This window comes from Lissotriton helveticus, chromosome 6, assembly GCF_964261635.1.
Source record: "Lissotriton helveticus chromosome 6, aLisHel1.1, whole genome shotgun sequence".
Lineage (NCBI taxonomy): Eukaryota > Metazoa > Chordata > Amphibia > Caudata > Salamandridae > Lissotriton > Lissotriton helveticus.
The window spans coordinates 1513766904-1513781682 of record NC_136067.1 but is presented as its reverse complement, the minus strand read 5'-3'; positions in this window follow the sequence as shown (position 1 = coordinate 1513781682).

Here is a 14779-nt window from a genome sequence, read left to right as displayed (position 1 = left end):
CTGAGCAGTGGATGCTGATGCCATCGCCATCCCTTGACCTACTATTTACAGGCAGCACTAGCAGTGAGATCACCGGCTGTGCTCGAGCAGCTGTCTGTTTCGCAATAAACCCAGTCATACGCACTGATTAATATATGCAAAAAAAGCATTTTCATTTGGTGTACATTTTGTTTTTGTACTCGGTGTAGTTGAGAAAGTAAAACACGCCATCTTCCACTTCTTTAGGAATGACAACAGGAAAACGCAGAGTTCAAAATAGTAGGGACATGTATAGGCTGACGACAGGGGTCACAGGCAGCAGCAGTGTTATAGATGAGAGAGAGAGCAGGAGTAAAGAGGAGAAAGAAACAACAGGAGAGGACAGAGATAAGACAGAGCTAAGTATAAAAAAAGGAGAGCAAATCAGATACAAAGAGAAGGCAGCCATGATGTGAAGAGAGCATTAAAAAGAGAGAAGATAGAATGAAAGGATGTAGAGAACAGGACAGAAGAAAAAAAGCAGACAAATGATAAAACGGAGACACAGCTAATCACTGCTAGAAGAGTGATAGTAAAGAGCCAAGATCGAGGGGAGAGAGAGCAGAGCATGGATAAAAGTGAAGAGGAAAAAAAGCAGGGCTAGAATGAATAGAGGGCAAATCAGAAATGCAGGGAATAAGGTAACACACCAGGTGTGACAAATATGATAGAAAACAATTAGAGAGGTGAGAGGATAGATTCTTACAGCAAAGACTAAGGGGATAGACAACAGATCAAGGTTAGAAGATAGAGACTGAGGCAGTGAGAGTGTTGAAAGTGGGGCTCACCGGAGGAAGAAGTGAGCTGTGGCCTCCTTGGCAAAATTTTCAGCAGCTGCACTTCTTTGTTTTTCAAATTAAGCACTGCGGCTTTAAACTATATTGCTTGATTCACAAAACCTTGAACAACCAGGGCCCTGTCTTACTAGAAAAGAAACTGGTAAAATATCAGTCAGGGCGCCCCCTTCGCTCATCCAACAATTTCCTGTTGAAGATCCCCAAGGTTGGACTGTAAAGAATGGGGACAGGTCCTTTTCCAAAACTGCTCCTGAGCTATGAAACTCACTGCCGATACAACTTCGCCAGGAAATGAACAACAAAAAATTCCAAAAAGATCTTAAAACATGGTTATTTTAATCTCTGTTTCTCCCCTCTAGACTTTATGTTGGCAAAGCGCTATGAGACCTCAGGGTGAAATATGCGCTCAATAAATATCTACTACTACTACTACTACTTTAAGGGTAATTTGCTCTTTCTATGTGTGCTACAAAATGCAGCACACATAGAAAAAGCAAAAACAATGAGAAATAAAAGTATTTCTCCACATTGCACCAATCTAAGGAATGCTATTCAGTGGTGTTAGTTTTTGGCGCTGCCTCAGATTTACAGATCCTTGTTGTGGTGGAAAGCCCACAGCAGCACCCATTTCAGGCCCCTGTCACTCAGATAGCTGCGTGAAAGGGGACGATATTTACAAAGTGGCGTTAAGCCATGGAAATTGGCTAAACACCGCTTTGTAAATATAGGGCAGGGCATTGCACCACCGGAACATCAGAAAAAATTATGTTCCGGTGGCACAATGCCCTCTTAAATATGCCCCCCACATTTCTCAGCAGGAAAGGTTTTTTTAACCTTGGGAGGAATGTGATCAGGAAAGTGGCAATCTTTCAATCTAACCTCATCCTCCACCACTGCTTCTCTGCGAACTCTTGAATGTTCCACTAAAATAATGCTGCTTATCAGAGACTGCTGAAACTAAAAAATGTCATCTTTTACACTGGAGAACAATCCTTGAATACAATAAAAGCATTGAAGGCTACTAAATGGAATAAATGGACAGCCAACCTCGTATACCAAACATACAGCAGTGTAAGGTTCCAACATTTGATCTATTCTATTTACACTACCCATGTGCTTATTGTAGTCTAAAATGCACAAAGGTTTGCTTACTTCAGCAACCTGACCCCAAACAATACTAGGTGAAGTCCTTTCATCATGGATGGTAGTCAGCATGTAGACATGTCTTCTGTCAGAAAATCTCACAGCTAATTCATCGCTACCCAAGGCACTGCACTGTCCCTTCTCAAGTTCTTTACAAAGAAGCTCATTTGGGTAAACTTTACAGTTATAGCAGATTGTACCACAAGCAACAGTGTCCACTTTGAATAATTTCCTGAACAATTGCACACCAGTATAAAAGTTATCGACGTATAAATGGTGACCTCTGTTAAAAAGTCCTCGACCAAGTTCTCACACAACGTTTTCATTTTCTCCAAAAGTGGACGGCCAACCAGGGGGGTCAATACTGGAATCCCTACCGGTGTACACCTTGAAATTATAGGCTTATCCAGTACTACTCTCGGACAGCATATACTTATCATTTCTATAACATGCCTTCTTGCTAGGAATGTACTGCCTAAAAACCAATCGGCCCTTAAACAGAACCAAAGACTCATCCACAGCTATTTCTTTCCCTGGAACATAGATCTCTAAAAATCAATCTACAAAGTGATCAAGGAAAGGCCAAATCTTAAAAAGGCGCTCACAATCAGGGTGATCTTGTTGGAATGCTAAACCATTAATAAAAAAATGCAGCAAACAAAAAAGCAAATACTGATTGCAAATCATGATTGCAGGAACGATAGCCGTTGTCATCAAGGGACTAGCAGACCAATATGAAGAGAGCCACGGCTTCCGTATCAGGCCCATCAAAAAAGTGAAACCCAAGAACTTCTTCAACTCATTCAGATTTGTGGGACTCCACTGGGTAGATCGAGAATGGGGGTTAAGTCTTGCACTGTTGTCCCTCAAATACTGTTCAGCATACAAATTAGTATGCTCAACAATCTCATCTAAAAATACATCGTACATACACAACTGAAAGAAATGTATAGGCAAAAATGTTCAGTATTCGCTCTACACCTTGCAACACTACTAAATGTAGGCAACACCGACTGCACCATGCACCCAGAGTCCGGCACTTCCAATGGGAAGCCTTTCAGCCCTAGTCCCTAGGCTGCAATCCAGATGCCTCTTGCTGCACTGTTGGCACTTCAGTGTCTTCCTTTAAAAACTGCTCTTCATCCTCACTGAGAGTGGCTTCATCATCAGATGATTCCTCTTGGATAGAAAATTCACTGCCAGAAGTCTGGCCTTCCACCTTTGCCTCAGAAGCAGAGTCCATTTCATAATCATGGTCAGAAGAAAACTCGAAAAGTATACTAACAACCTGTTGAGCAGTCATCCTCCAGCTAGCCATAATCCTTACTGAGAAACGCAACTTGACAAACAACTCAACAATGTACAAAATAGGTAATAAACAAAGTGTGTCAAACGGAAAGTAAAACTACTGGAATATAGTAAAATTTAGAAAGAAAAGTCAATCACTACAAGGCACATAAAGACACATCTACTCTAAAATGATTCCACCCACTTGTCAGAAACAGCAACACTGAGCATCAACTGCACCTACTCTGCACAGGCACAGCACGCACTAAAGTATTCCCACTAGAAAGAAAGGGACAAAACATTACACAAATGGCAGTAAAGAACGTGCACAAATCAATATGTTACTTTAAAAGACAATCACAAAATAGCAAACAAAACAAATTATACAAACAGGCGAAGGATACACATTAGATGAAAAGATTTTGAAATGAGTGACTTATCAATCGCAACTCCAAAACTGCAGATCTGCCAGTGCTGCAACCACAAATAGGATTCACCAATAAGACAAAAGAAACAATTGGCTCTACATCAAAAAAGAAAAGAAAATTAAAGCATAAAAACAAAATATCAAAAAACACAGATATTCATTCAAAAGGAGGCGTGGCTCCACCAGTTGAAATTAAAACTACCCCCCAAGAAGCGGATCTCCCACCACATACATAGCCCTGTTCCCAGGTGACTCAAGTGATACCACCCATCTTGAGGCTCAATCCACTCACAAATCTCTTGAGTGAAAAAAATCACACTCCAGAGGGCAGATCAGCCTAAATATGCCCAATATGCCCTCAGGGGAGAGTGCATGAAAATAAAGATGGGTCCTGAAGGAGAGCGAGCCTTCCCCACAGGGTCACTCCCCTTCAAAACAAAACTCTCAGTTGAGTCGGGAGCCACATTATAAGAGACTGTAATAGACAATAGCATACACAGATGAGTACTAGCTTCCATGTATGATGTGCAAGTTATGAAAATGGCAATAAAAAGAACTATGACTAGGGGCTTCCAACCCCACACAGGGCAGGGGTCGGAATACAAAAAAAGGTCTGTCCCAAAGGCAGCTACTCTTGCCCAAGGGTTTGCTCCCCCCCAAAAAAGCTATCACTGGTAGTTTAGTGAGCTTCCACCCCCCACCCCAGAGGGTGTATCGGCTAAAAAGCAGCCGATCTGCCCTCTGGGGGGTGGAATAGCCTAAAACAATTCTCCCCTAAGGTGAGAAGCCCTTGCCCAAGGAGTCTCTCCCCGAACAACAAAACAATCCCAGTTGTTCTAGTGGGCTTCCACCCGCCCAGAGGGCAGATTGGCTTAAACATTTCTGATCTGCCCTCTGGGGGTGGAACAACTAAACAAATTCTTTCCAAAGGGGAGCTACTCTTGCCCAAGGAGTGGCTTCCTGAACAGCAAATCAGTACCAGGTGGTCTAGTGGGCTTCCATCCACCCAGAGGGCAGATCGGTCTAAAACGGCTGCTCTGCCTCTGAGGCGAGTGGAATAACCAAAAACAATTATCACCCAAGGGGTCACTCATCATAACTTAGGCCTAAATAAAATCCCTCTTGGTATTGTGGATTTTGGCCCCCCTGGGTGGAGATCCGCTGAAGAAAACATCTGCTCTACCCCCAAGTGGGCCGAAACACAGATATTATATGCCCCCAGGTTAGCGACCCTTGCTTAAGGTGTCACTCCCTGTATTTTGTGCCTAAATAAATTTCCCTGGTGGTATGGTGGGTTTCGGCCCCACTGGGGGCAGATTGGCCAAATATACGTCCGATCTACAACTCAGGGGGGCTGAAACTAGGATATTAGATGCCGCCAGGGGAGAGACCATTGCCTAACGGGTCACTTCTTCAACAACAGAAAAACAAATCCCTTGTGGTCCTAGGGTTTGAATCACGGCACCACCCATGATCGTGGACCAGAAATCCACTTTAAATAGGCACAGGATAAAAGAAAAAACTCTTCCCTTTCATCCTGTGTCTATTTTCCTAAAACAAACACCCCCCCAAGAAGGGCTCACCGAAAGTGCATCCTCCCTCTAGACGCACTAGAAGCAAATGGCTTCAGCATGTCCCTGGCTGCACTTGATGACGTTGGTGTAATGTGAGCGCGCCACGTCATCGGATTGCCACTGGGAGTGTTGGGCTGGGCGCGGAATCTCTTCCAGTGCCATCCCTGGTGTAGGGGTTGAAAGGTTGGGCCACTGGGGAAGCCCGACATTACTTACATTTATGATAAAAAATACAGAAGGGTTTTTTAATTTACATATTTGTACAATTCAAACATTAGTGAATCACATATTTTACTGGACATTAACATTTTGGTGCAAGCATTTGTCATGATAATGGACACCAAAGGAACCTATATTTTATTTTAAAGTGTTAATACAGATGTGTTATTTTAACTTGATAACTAATAAAAAACACATATGCATTATACCGTAAAAAAATAAAGCGAAATGTAAAGTTAAATACAATATAGGAAATGCACTAGACAAGGGCAAATGTTACATTTATAATTATATGAAATGATTTAAGTTTAGATCTAACATTAATTTGACTTTTTTTTAAAGCAAAACATGATACTGTGTCTAGTGCAATTTCTACAGTATATTAAATTTAAATTATTCCAAAATTGTGTAATGCATGTTTATAATTTGATAATTTACGAAAAATAAATGAACACACCTGTATGAAAACATTTTCAATCATTTCAATTCATGAAGCTTTATTCGATTGTTACAAAATTACAATCATAAAAGCACAAATTAAAAATCATTATTATATCACATACAGTTGTAATTTTTTTTTACAAAGTGTCAGCTTTCATACTGTGCAAACAACGCTATCATCAAAAGCGAACAAGGTTAATCCATAGAGATTTTAAAAAAATTCAAATAAAAATGTATAATTCAACAGTATTACTTAGTCTTTTCCTTGGATAAAATACTCTCTTTAAGAACATGTCAAGTCTCCATACAGTACGCTCATTTTCTAATTGCTGGAGTTTTAAAAAAGCGGGGCAACACTGTCTTACTCCATAAGCTTTAACAAGCGGGACCAGCCACACTTTTCTCAGTTCAGAATAAAATCTGCAGAAAAAAACAGTATGGATTGTAGACTGGCATGATTGGAAATCACCTGGACACAGTTTGAGATGTCTTGCCAATCGTTCAATTTGGGCCACAAAACCATCCTATAAAATATATTTAGCCTGCATCTAATCAATAACATTCTATCAAATGTAGCAGGAACATATGACAAGTAAGGCTCCATTCCAAAAGAAGTTACAATAGTTTGATGCTGGTTAACAGTAGGTTTAGTGAGTTCGCTAGACAATCTGGCCTCTTCTAGCATAACCTAGCCCCTCCCTTTTTAATGCTTCCAGCGAGATTTTCTGCATGGAGCTTGGATTTGTAAAATACTCTATGTGGCCGAAGTTGGTCATAAAATCCCGCACGTATCTGATCCATGGTATTTTGTGCACTCTGTCAAGTTGGAGGCAGTCAGCAATAATATCCCTATTTAACTGTGTGTGCTCCTTAACCCAGACACTATGCCACAATAGTATTGGTTCTATTTTAATTAAATCAGATAAAAAAGAAAGATCCAACTCTTCGTGGCAAATAAAAGCTGACGTACTCGGGGGAACAGACAGAATACATCTTAAAAAAGAATTCTCCACTTGCTGCAGCTGCGTTGTGTTAGGTAGACAACAAACTCCAGCTCCATACATCGTGGAGCTAATACACTTCACTTTGTAAATTTGGATCAGCTCCAAAGGGGGTTTCCGGCCCAGTTTCTTAGCAAACCCCATCAGGGCGTTCGAGGTCCATATAAGACTCAGTTTTTTAGCAGTAATAGTTTGGGCCCACAATTCGTTTTTATTAAACAAAATGCCCAAATATGAAAAACTCTTAGTTGAATTTAGTTTCTGCCCCTCTACAAAGATATCTTTCACTTGCTTGGGTCCATGACCATATTTCATTACGTATGTCTTAGAGATGTTGATACTAAGGCCTAGATCCTTCATAAAAACAAAGAATCCATTAAGGACCTTTTGGAGGGCAACTTGAGTTCTAGCCAACATAATTGGGTCGTCCTTATAAAGAAGTACCGGGATGGGCCGACCGGAAACATAGGGAAAATCATGTGTAGTTTTAGCTAGTGCTTCCCCTAAACCGTTTGTATACAAATTAAACAGAAAGTGGGCGAGCACGCAGCCCTGCCTCACCCCCTTCTAACGGGAAAGTTAGCTGTATGTTCCCCCCTATTCCATAACGCACAGTAGCCTTTGCGCTGCTATAGAGATTTGTTAAAAAAATAATAATTTGGGGATCCACTTTCAAGTCCTCAAGGATTTCCCATAATCTTACATGTCTCACTGAATCGAAGGCAGCAGTTAGGTCAACTAGGACCATGTACAATAGTGTGACATTGAATTAAAACAAATCTATCAGGATGCCGTCTGGTCCGGGCGCTTTGCCGGACTTGCTCCTGTCCAATGCTCTAATCACTTCATCTAAAGTGAAATTTAAATTCAGTTTTGGGTGGTCGTTCTCTACTTCTTCGACAGGTGTACTATGGGTAGCATCAGTGCCATTATATACCTGCATGACATGGGTTATCCACTCCTCCTCTGTAATAGCAAAAGCTATTGAAGGGCCTTCTAGTGTGGTTAGGAATGGTAGCTTCACCGCCCTCCAAAAAACCGCACTATCCTTCAGGACTGCCACTGTATGTAGGGCTTCCCATGCTTCATTTCTCAAGGTATCCTTCCTTTCCCTTAAAGCCTGTCGATATTCCATACTTGCAAGTCTGATATTTTCCACTATTCTAGGATGCTTGTGTAATTCTAATTTTAGGTTACAATAAGCTTTAGTACATCTTGAGTTAAACCAGCCTGACGCCTTATTTTTCTTTCGATGCTGCACCACTAATAAGTTGTTAAGGGCATGTGATATTTCAGCATAAGATGTAACTTTACTTTCTACTGGTGCTATCTCGGACAGGCAAGTTTCAATTGCTATCTTACAATTAACCACAAGAGATCTAGTTATTTCTGAGGGATACACCGTTGCCCATTTGAGTGTATACCCATTATGTTTGTCGAGAGTCAATTCACCCGCTTCCTCTTTATCCTTGTTTGTATTAGATACCTTCTTTACCGGTAGAGAAACAACCAAGTGTAGCGGGAAGTGATCACTTAAGGAATTTTGGTCAACCTCAAAACTCAGTGGTCTTAAAACGTGGTTATGGGAGACTACTATGTAATCAATTGTAGAGGCACCTCTTCCGTTATAGGTATAAGGCATCATTACTGGGGGCTCCACAAGCTCATTTACAAAACCTAAATCAAATGTAGCTAAAACTTCATTAAACAATTCTCCCGCCGTGGAATGCCAAAAATGACTTAGAAGAGTTGATTCCTCATATAAATGACCACACAATCTCCTATCCTCAATAGAGCAAATTGCACAATTAAAATCGCCCATCATAATGATCGCAACATTGGCAGGGCTAGCCTTTCAAATTATATGTAGCTCTTTACTAACATTTTTTAAAACCAGACAAAGTTCTGTTGAAATCCCATTATTATCAAAATTCACTAGTACCACACATTGATTCATAAGTATGGACACCTTAATTATCTGATAAAAGCTGCTACTCAAAAAAGCCTGTATTTTAACAGTTACCAACTTATTAGAAATATGCAGATTCAGGCCGCCCTTAAGCTTGTCCCCCAGGCCTTTTACGTCTGGTATATGAAAAGTTTTAAACCCATTGATAAGAATTGGCTCATTAACCCAGGTTTCCTGTAATCCTATAATATCTCTATTCTGAATGAATTTATGCCATTCTGGGTTATCTATTTTTTATTGCAATCCTGCGATGTTCCAGGAGATAATATCGTAGGGGGGCACTTCACCGTACACAGACGGTAGCAGTGACATGTTCCTAGTGCTAATACTATCCACAGTATAGGGAAGTTCAAATGATTGCATGGTAGGACGAGTATTAAGAGTGAAGGTAAACTCATTGCCATCTTCTTGTCCCCTCACTCGCTCAACCCTTGATCTTACAAACTTGCTGCCTTCTAACCCCATGTTACATAACCCAGGATGTGAGCGATCTTACCCAAAGGTCCTTACTTGCCTCAATATTCTCGGCGGGATGATGTACCCCCACATTCAGTCAGTCAATTTCCCCCAGGGAGCTTAAGGCTTCAAATTGATTGCTACTTGGAATACAGAATCTTTGTTGAAAACCTCCAAAGCAGTTCTCTGTCTCAATCTGGTACTGTGGGCGCCTGGGGGGTGGATAGAAAAAACCCAGTGGTAGGATATTTATACCCATTGAAGAGGCATATCTGGATCCAACTCTCACCAGAATGGTTTTAATCAGGTTAGGTGAGCCTAAAGTTAACACTATACAATCACCGGGCAAGGATATAACTGATCCTCCTACCCATGCAATTATTCTGACCGTCTTAAACTCGACGAACAGAGTGCTAGTAAATCCCGTCCTTGCCCCCAAAAAATGTAGGGCCTTGTTTCTCAGGGTTGTCCAATGTTCTACTGTTCAATTTGGGAGTGGGGGAACATTCGCTAAGACAATGGTATATGGAGTTGCTTCGGGCGGGAGGGACAAGTTCCTAGATTCTGGTGGACATTCCTGTCTTGATGTTAGGCTACCTATTGTAGCTGGGGGGATATTCACCATATTGATGGTCGGCATGGAGTTCTCCACAAGCCTCCCTCTCCCTGACCTTGGGCCTGGTGATATGTCTTGCCTAACCTGGATTGACTGCACTTGGTTAAGAGAGGCATTAAGTGCTCTTACTCTCAACGACTCTGATCTAGTCCGACCATTTGAAGTGTTACAATCTAGCTGTATCTGCTGATGTCGTACCACCCCATTATCATGGCTCACTGAAGCATGGTTGCCTTGTATTGCTGTTTTTGAGCTCAAATGGGCTGTTTGGTTACAGCTGGTACACAACATCGGGTTAATATTCAGAGAGTTCTCCAGGGATGCCAACCTTTCATGGATTTGTGAGAGCGTTTGCTTTAACGGGTCCAGCATAAGTTCCACTGTCGATTCAATTTTTACCAGAAAATCCTCCCACCCAGATTCAGACTGTGGTCCTGGACATAAATTATCCTGACCACTTGTAATAGGGACCTGCTCTTGATTAGATGGCTTCCCCACATGCTTACTCTTACTGGCCTGATTTTTTACGGGATTTCTTATTTTATTTATACCCTGTCCCTTTCTCTTTTTAGATGGGGGCGTAAGTCTGTTATACTCAGTGGATTTAGCCTTTTGGCCTCTTGGTGGTCACATTTGGCCTAGGCCTCTTATTACTAGGTCCTGGGTTCTCTGTTGGAGCTACATCCTCTGGGTCCTCTACAGTAGATTGAGACATTACAGTTATACATGGATTACTATCATTACTATTTTGGGGGATTACAGCTGCAGGGGGAATTACTACAGGTCCTACTGTGTGGTTTTGTGGTTCCAATGAGAGCCTATGTTCAGTTAGCTGTATTTCATTAATTAACGCCGACTCAGCCCTTATTAGAAACGCATCTAAGGTTCCCACCACCCCCCGCCCCGTGGAAAATTTGCCCCTATTCATTATAAAAATCCTTCACAATAGCTTTAAGAAAGGAAGGGAAAACAAAAACACGACACTACACACTTAAAAAGCAATTAAATGCCACAAGACCCAATCTTCGGTTGCTGCCCAGGCTCCTCAAACCAATTCCTGGACTCTACCAGAGTCGGTCTGTTTCAAGTATTAACTTGATGTTCTTAAACACAAACCATATGAAAGGAAGTCACTCACAACTGTACCTTTTGATTCCTGGGCGTCACTAAATATACGGTGCAGTCCAGCAAGTATTTCAGAGGGCCTCTGACGGTCCCTGACGGGCCTGTCCTTGGCCCCGGTGCGCCCGCGCGCGTCCCGCGTCCACTCACGGTGCTTTATGTGCCGGGTGGCGCCAAGGTGTTGCACGGCTCCTGCCGCGATCTCCCAAAGCCCCTTAGGGCTTGTAGTCCAGTGGCGGCGGGTGTCAGTGGCGTTAGCTGCCGCTGCAGCATGCAGAGGGAAGTTGGCTGCTAGCAGGTAACAGGGCGGCAGGCAATGATTTCCAAGTCGGGCGTCCCACGCTGCAGGAGCGCTCACGGTGCTTTATGCGCTTGGTGGTGCCAAGGTGTTGCGCTGCTCCTGCCACGATCTCGCAAAGCCCCCTGGGGCTTGTAGTCCAGTGGCGGCGGGTGTCAGTGGCGTTAGCTGCCGCTGCAGCGTGAAGAGGGAAGTTGGCTGCTAGCAGGTAACAGGGTGGCAGGCCACGATTTCCAAGTCGGGCATCCCGTGCCGTGGGAGCGCTCACGGTGCTTTATGCGCCGGGTGGCGCCAAGGTGTTGCGCGGCTCCTGCCGCGATCTCGCGAAGCCCCCTGGGGCTTATGGTCAAGTGGCGGCGGGTGTCAGTGGCGTTAGCTGCCTCTGCAGCGTGAAGAGGGAAGTTGGCTGCTAGCAGGTAACAGGGTGGCAGGCAATGATTTCCAAATTGGGCGTACCCAATACATTTTGAATTTTTGATTAATGTAAATTTTTGTTTAAGCGCCCATTATCATGAAGGCAGCTTGCACCAAACTTAAAATTAAAACACATTTTTACAGATGTGTTTCTCTAAATTTCTTAAACGACAACATTACACTCATATGCATTACACATTAATTAATTATTGCTTGTAGGAGAGATTTAAAAAATCACAAGTCCATAGCTAATGTGAACAGACAATTCATATGGAAACAGGTCAAAAAGAAGCTTACCTTCAATTACGGCGATGACGGGGTTCATTTGATTTGTGGTCAAGTAGCAGCAGCAAAGGGTGGACTTGGGCCAACGGGTTCATGTCCGAAATAGAAGTGGTAAGAGATAAAAAGGGAGTTTCTACCTTTTGTCCCTTTGAAACTGCCAACTCTGGTGTGGAGGTTTACCCGCCACAGTTATGTCAGCCGGAAGGCACATCATGATTGGCATCTGACAGTCGCTTTTGCCTTTGTGCCGTCAACATGGGTGGAAAATTCTGGCGGAGATGGTAGCACTCGGACAAACTGTCGTCTACAGACCCGCCAGCATTTAAACTGAGCAGGCGGACCGCCTAGTAGGTGGGTGGAGAAACTGATGGAAAAGCGATGGCGGGACCAGATCCGCCAAGAACTAAGTCAAGCCTTAAAATCCTAGTGGATCAGGCTCAACATTTCTTCAACATTAGTAACACTTCTGAGGCCAAAAAATTAAAGCGTTATTAAAGTTAGTGAAAATAAATTCTAGGCAGCCTTAGGATCCCACCGTCAAGCGGGTCTAGATAGCACCTAGGTGCATCACATCTGGCGCAATCGTTACAGAACCGTGGTGACCATACCGAACTGGGAAGAAAAACCAGCCCTGGCAACTCCATTGGACAGGCCCCCAGGGGATTGAGGGGGCATGTGTCACTCAGAAGCTGTAGTTACGAGCACAGCAGCCGCTTTTATTTTGTTACAGGGGGGCGATCTTGCAGCACTGCTGCAAAACCAGCCCCCACTGACAAAACCAACCCCAACGGCCGCAAAACCAGCCCCCATCCCTCCGGCCCACTGGGGAAACGCCCGGTGCCCACTACAGCCAATCCAGTTCTGACCGTGGCCACAAAATGTCATGTCACTTAGGAAGCCAAAGAAAGGGGGTGGCCCAGCCCAGCCTCTAACGGTCCCTGACGGGCCTGTCCTTGGCACCGGTGCGCCCGCGCGCGTCCCGCGTCGCGGGAGCACTCACGGCACTTTATGTGCCGGGTGGCGCCAAGGTGTTGCACGGCTCCTGCCGCGATCTCGCAAAGCCCCTTAGGGCTTGTAGTCCAGTGGCGGCGGGTGTCAGTGGCGTTAGCTGCCGCTGCAGCATGCAGAGGGAAGTTGGCTGCTAGCAGGTAACAGGGCGGCAGGCAATGATTTCCAAGTCGGGCGTCCCGCGCTGCAGGAGCGCTCACTGTGCTTTATGCGCCCGGTGGTGCCAAGGTGTTGCGCTGCTCCTGCCACGATCTCGCAAAGCCCCCTGGGGCTTGTAGTCCAGTGGCGGCGGGTGTCAGTGGCGTTAGCTGCCGCTGCAGCGTGAAGAGGGAAGTTGGCTGCTAGCAGGTAACAGGGTGGCAGGCCACGATTTCCAAGTCGGGCATCCCGTGCCGTGGGAGCGCTCACGGTGCTTTATGCGCCGGGTGGCACCAAGGTGTTGCGCGGCTCCTGCCGCGATCTCGCGAAGCCCCCTGGGGCTTATGGTCAAGTGGCGGGGGTGTCAGTGGCGTTAGCTGCTTCTGCAGCGTGAAGAGGGAAGTTGGCTGCTAGCAGGTAACAGGGTGGCAGGCAATGATTTCCAAATTGGGCGTACCCAATACATTTTGAATTTTTGATTAATGTAAATTTTTGTTTAAGCGCCCATTATCATGAAGGCAGCTTGCACCAAACTTAAAATTAAAACACATTTTTACAGATGTGTTTCTCTAAATTTCTTAAACGACAACATTACACACATATGCATTACACATTAATTAATTATTGCTTGTAGGAGAGATTTAAAAAATCACAAGTCCATAGCTAATGTGAACAGACAATTCATATGGAAACAGGTCAAAAAGAAGCTTACCTTCAATTATGGCGATGACGGGGTTCATTTGATTTGTGGTCAAGTAGCAGCAGCAAAGGGTGGACTTGGGCCAACGGGTTCATGTCCGAAATAGAAGTGGTAAGAGATAAAAAGGGAGTTTCTACCTTTTGTCCCTTTGAAACTGCCAACTCTGGTGTGGAGGTTTACCCGCCACAGTTATGTCAGCCGGAAGGCACATCATGATTGGCATCTGACAGTCGCTTTTGCCTTTGTGCCGTCAACATGGGTGGAAAATTCTGGCGGAGATGGTAGCACTCGGACAAACTGTCGTCTACAGACCCGCCAGCATTTAAACTGAGCAGGCGGACCGCCTAGTAGGTGGGTGGAGAAACTGTTGGAAAAGCGATGGCGGGACCAGATCCGCCAAGAACTAAGTCAAGCCTTAAAATCCTAGTGGATCAGGCTCAACTTTTCTTCAACATTAGTAACACTTCTGAGGCCAAAAAATTAAAGCGTTATTAAAGTTAGTGAAAATAAATTCTAGGCAGCTTTAGGATCCCACCGTCAAGCGGGTCTAGATAGCACCTAGGTGCATCACATCTGGCGCAATCGTTACAGAACCGTGGTGACCATACCGAACTGGGAAGAAAAACCAGCCCTGGCAACTCCACTGGACCGGCCCCCAGGGGATTGAGGGGGCATGTGTCACTCAGAAGCTGTAGTTACGAGCACAGCAGCCGCTTTTATTTTGTTACAGGGGGGCGATATTGCAGCACTGCTGCAAAACCAGCCCCCACTGACAAAACCAACCCCAACGGTCGCAAAACCTGCCCCCATCCCTCCGGCCCACTGGGGAAACGCCCGGTGCCCACTACAGCCAATCCAGTTCTGAC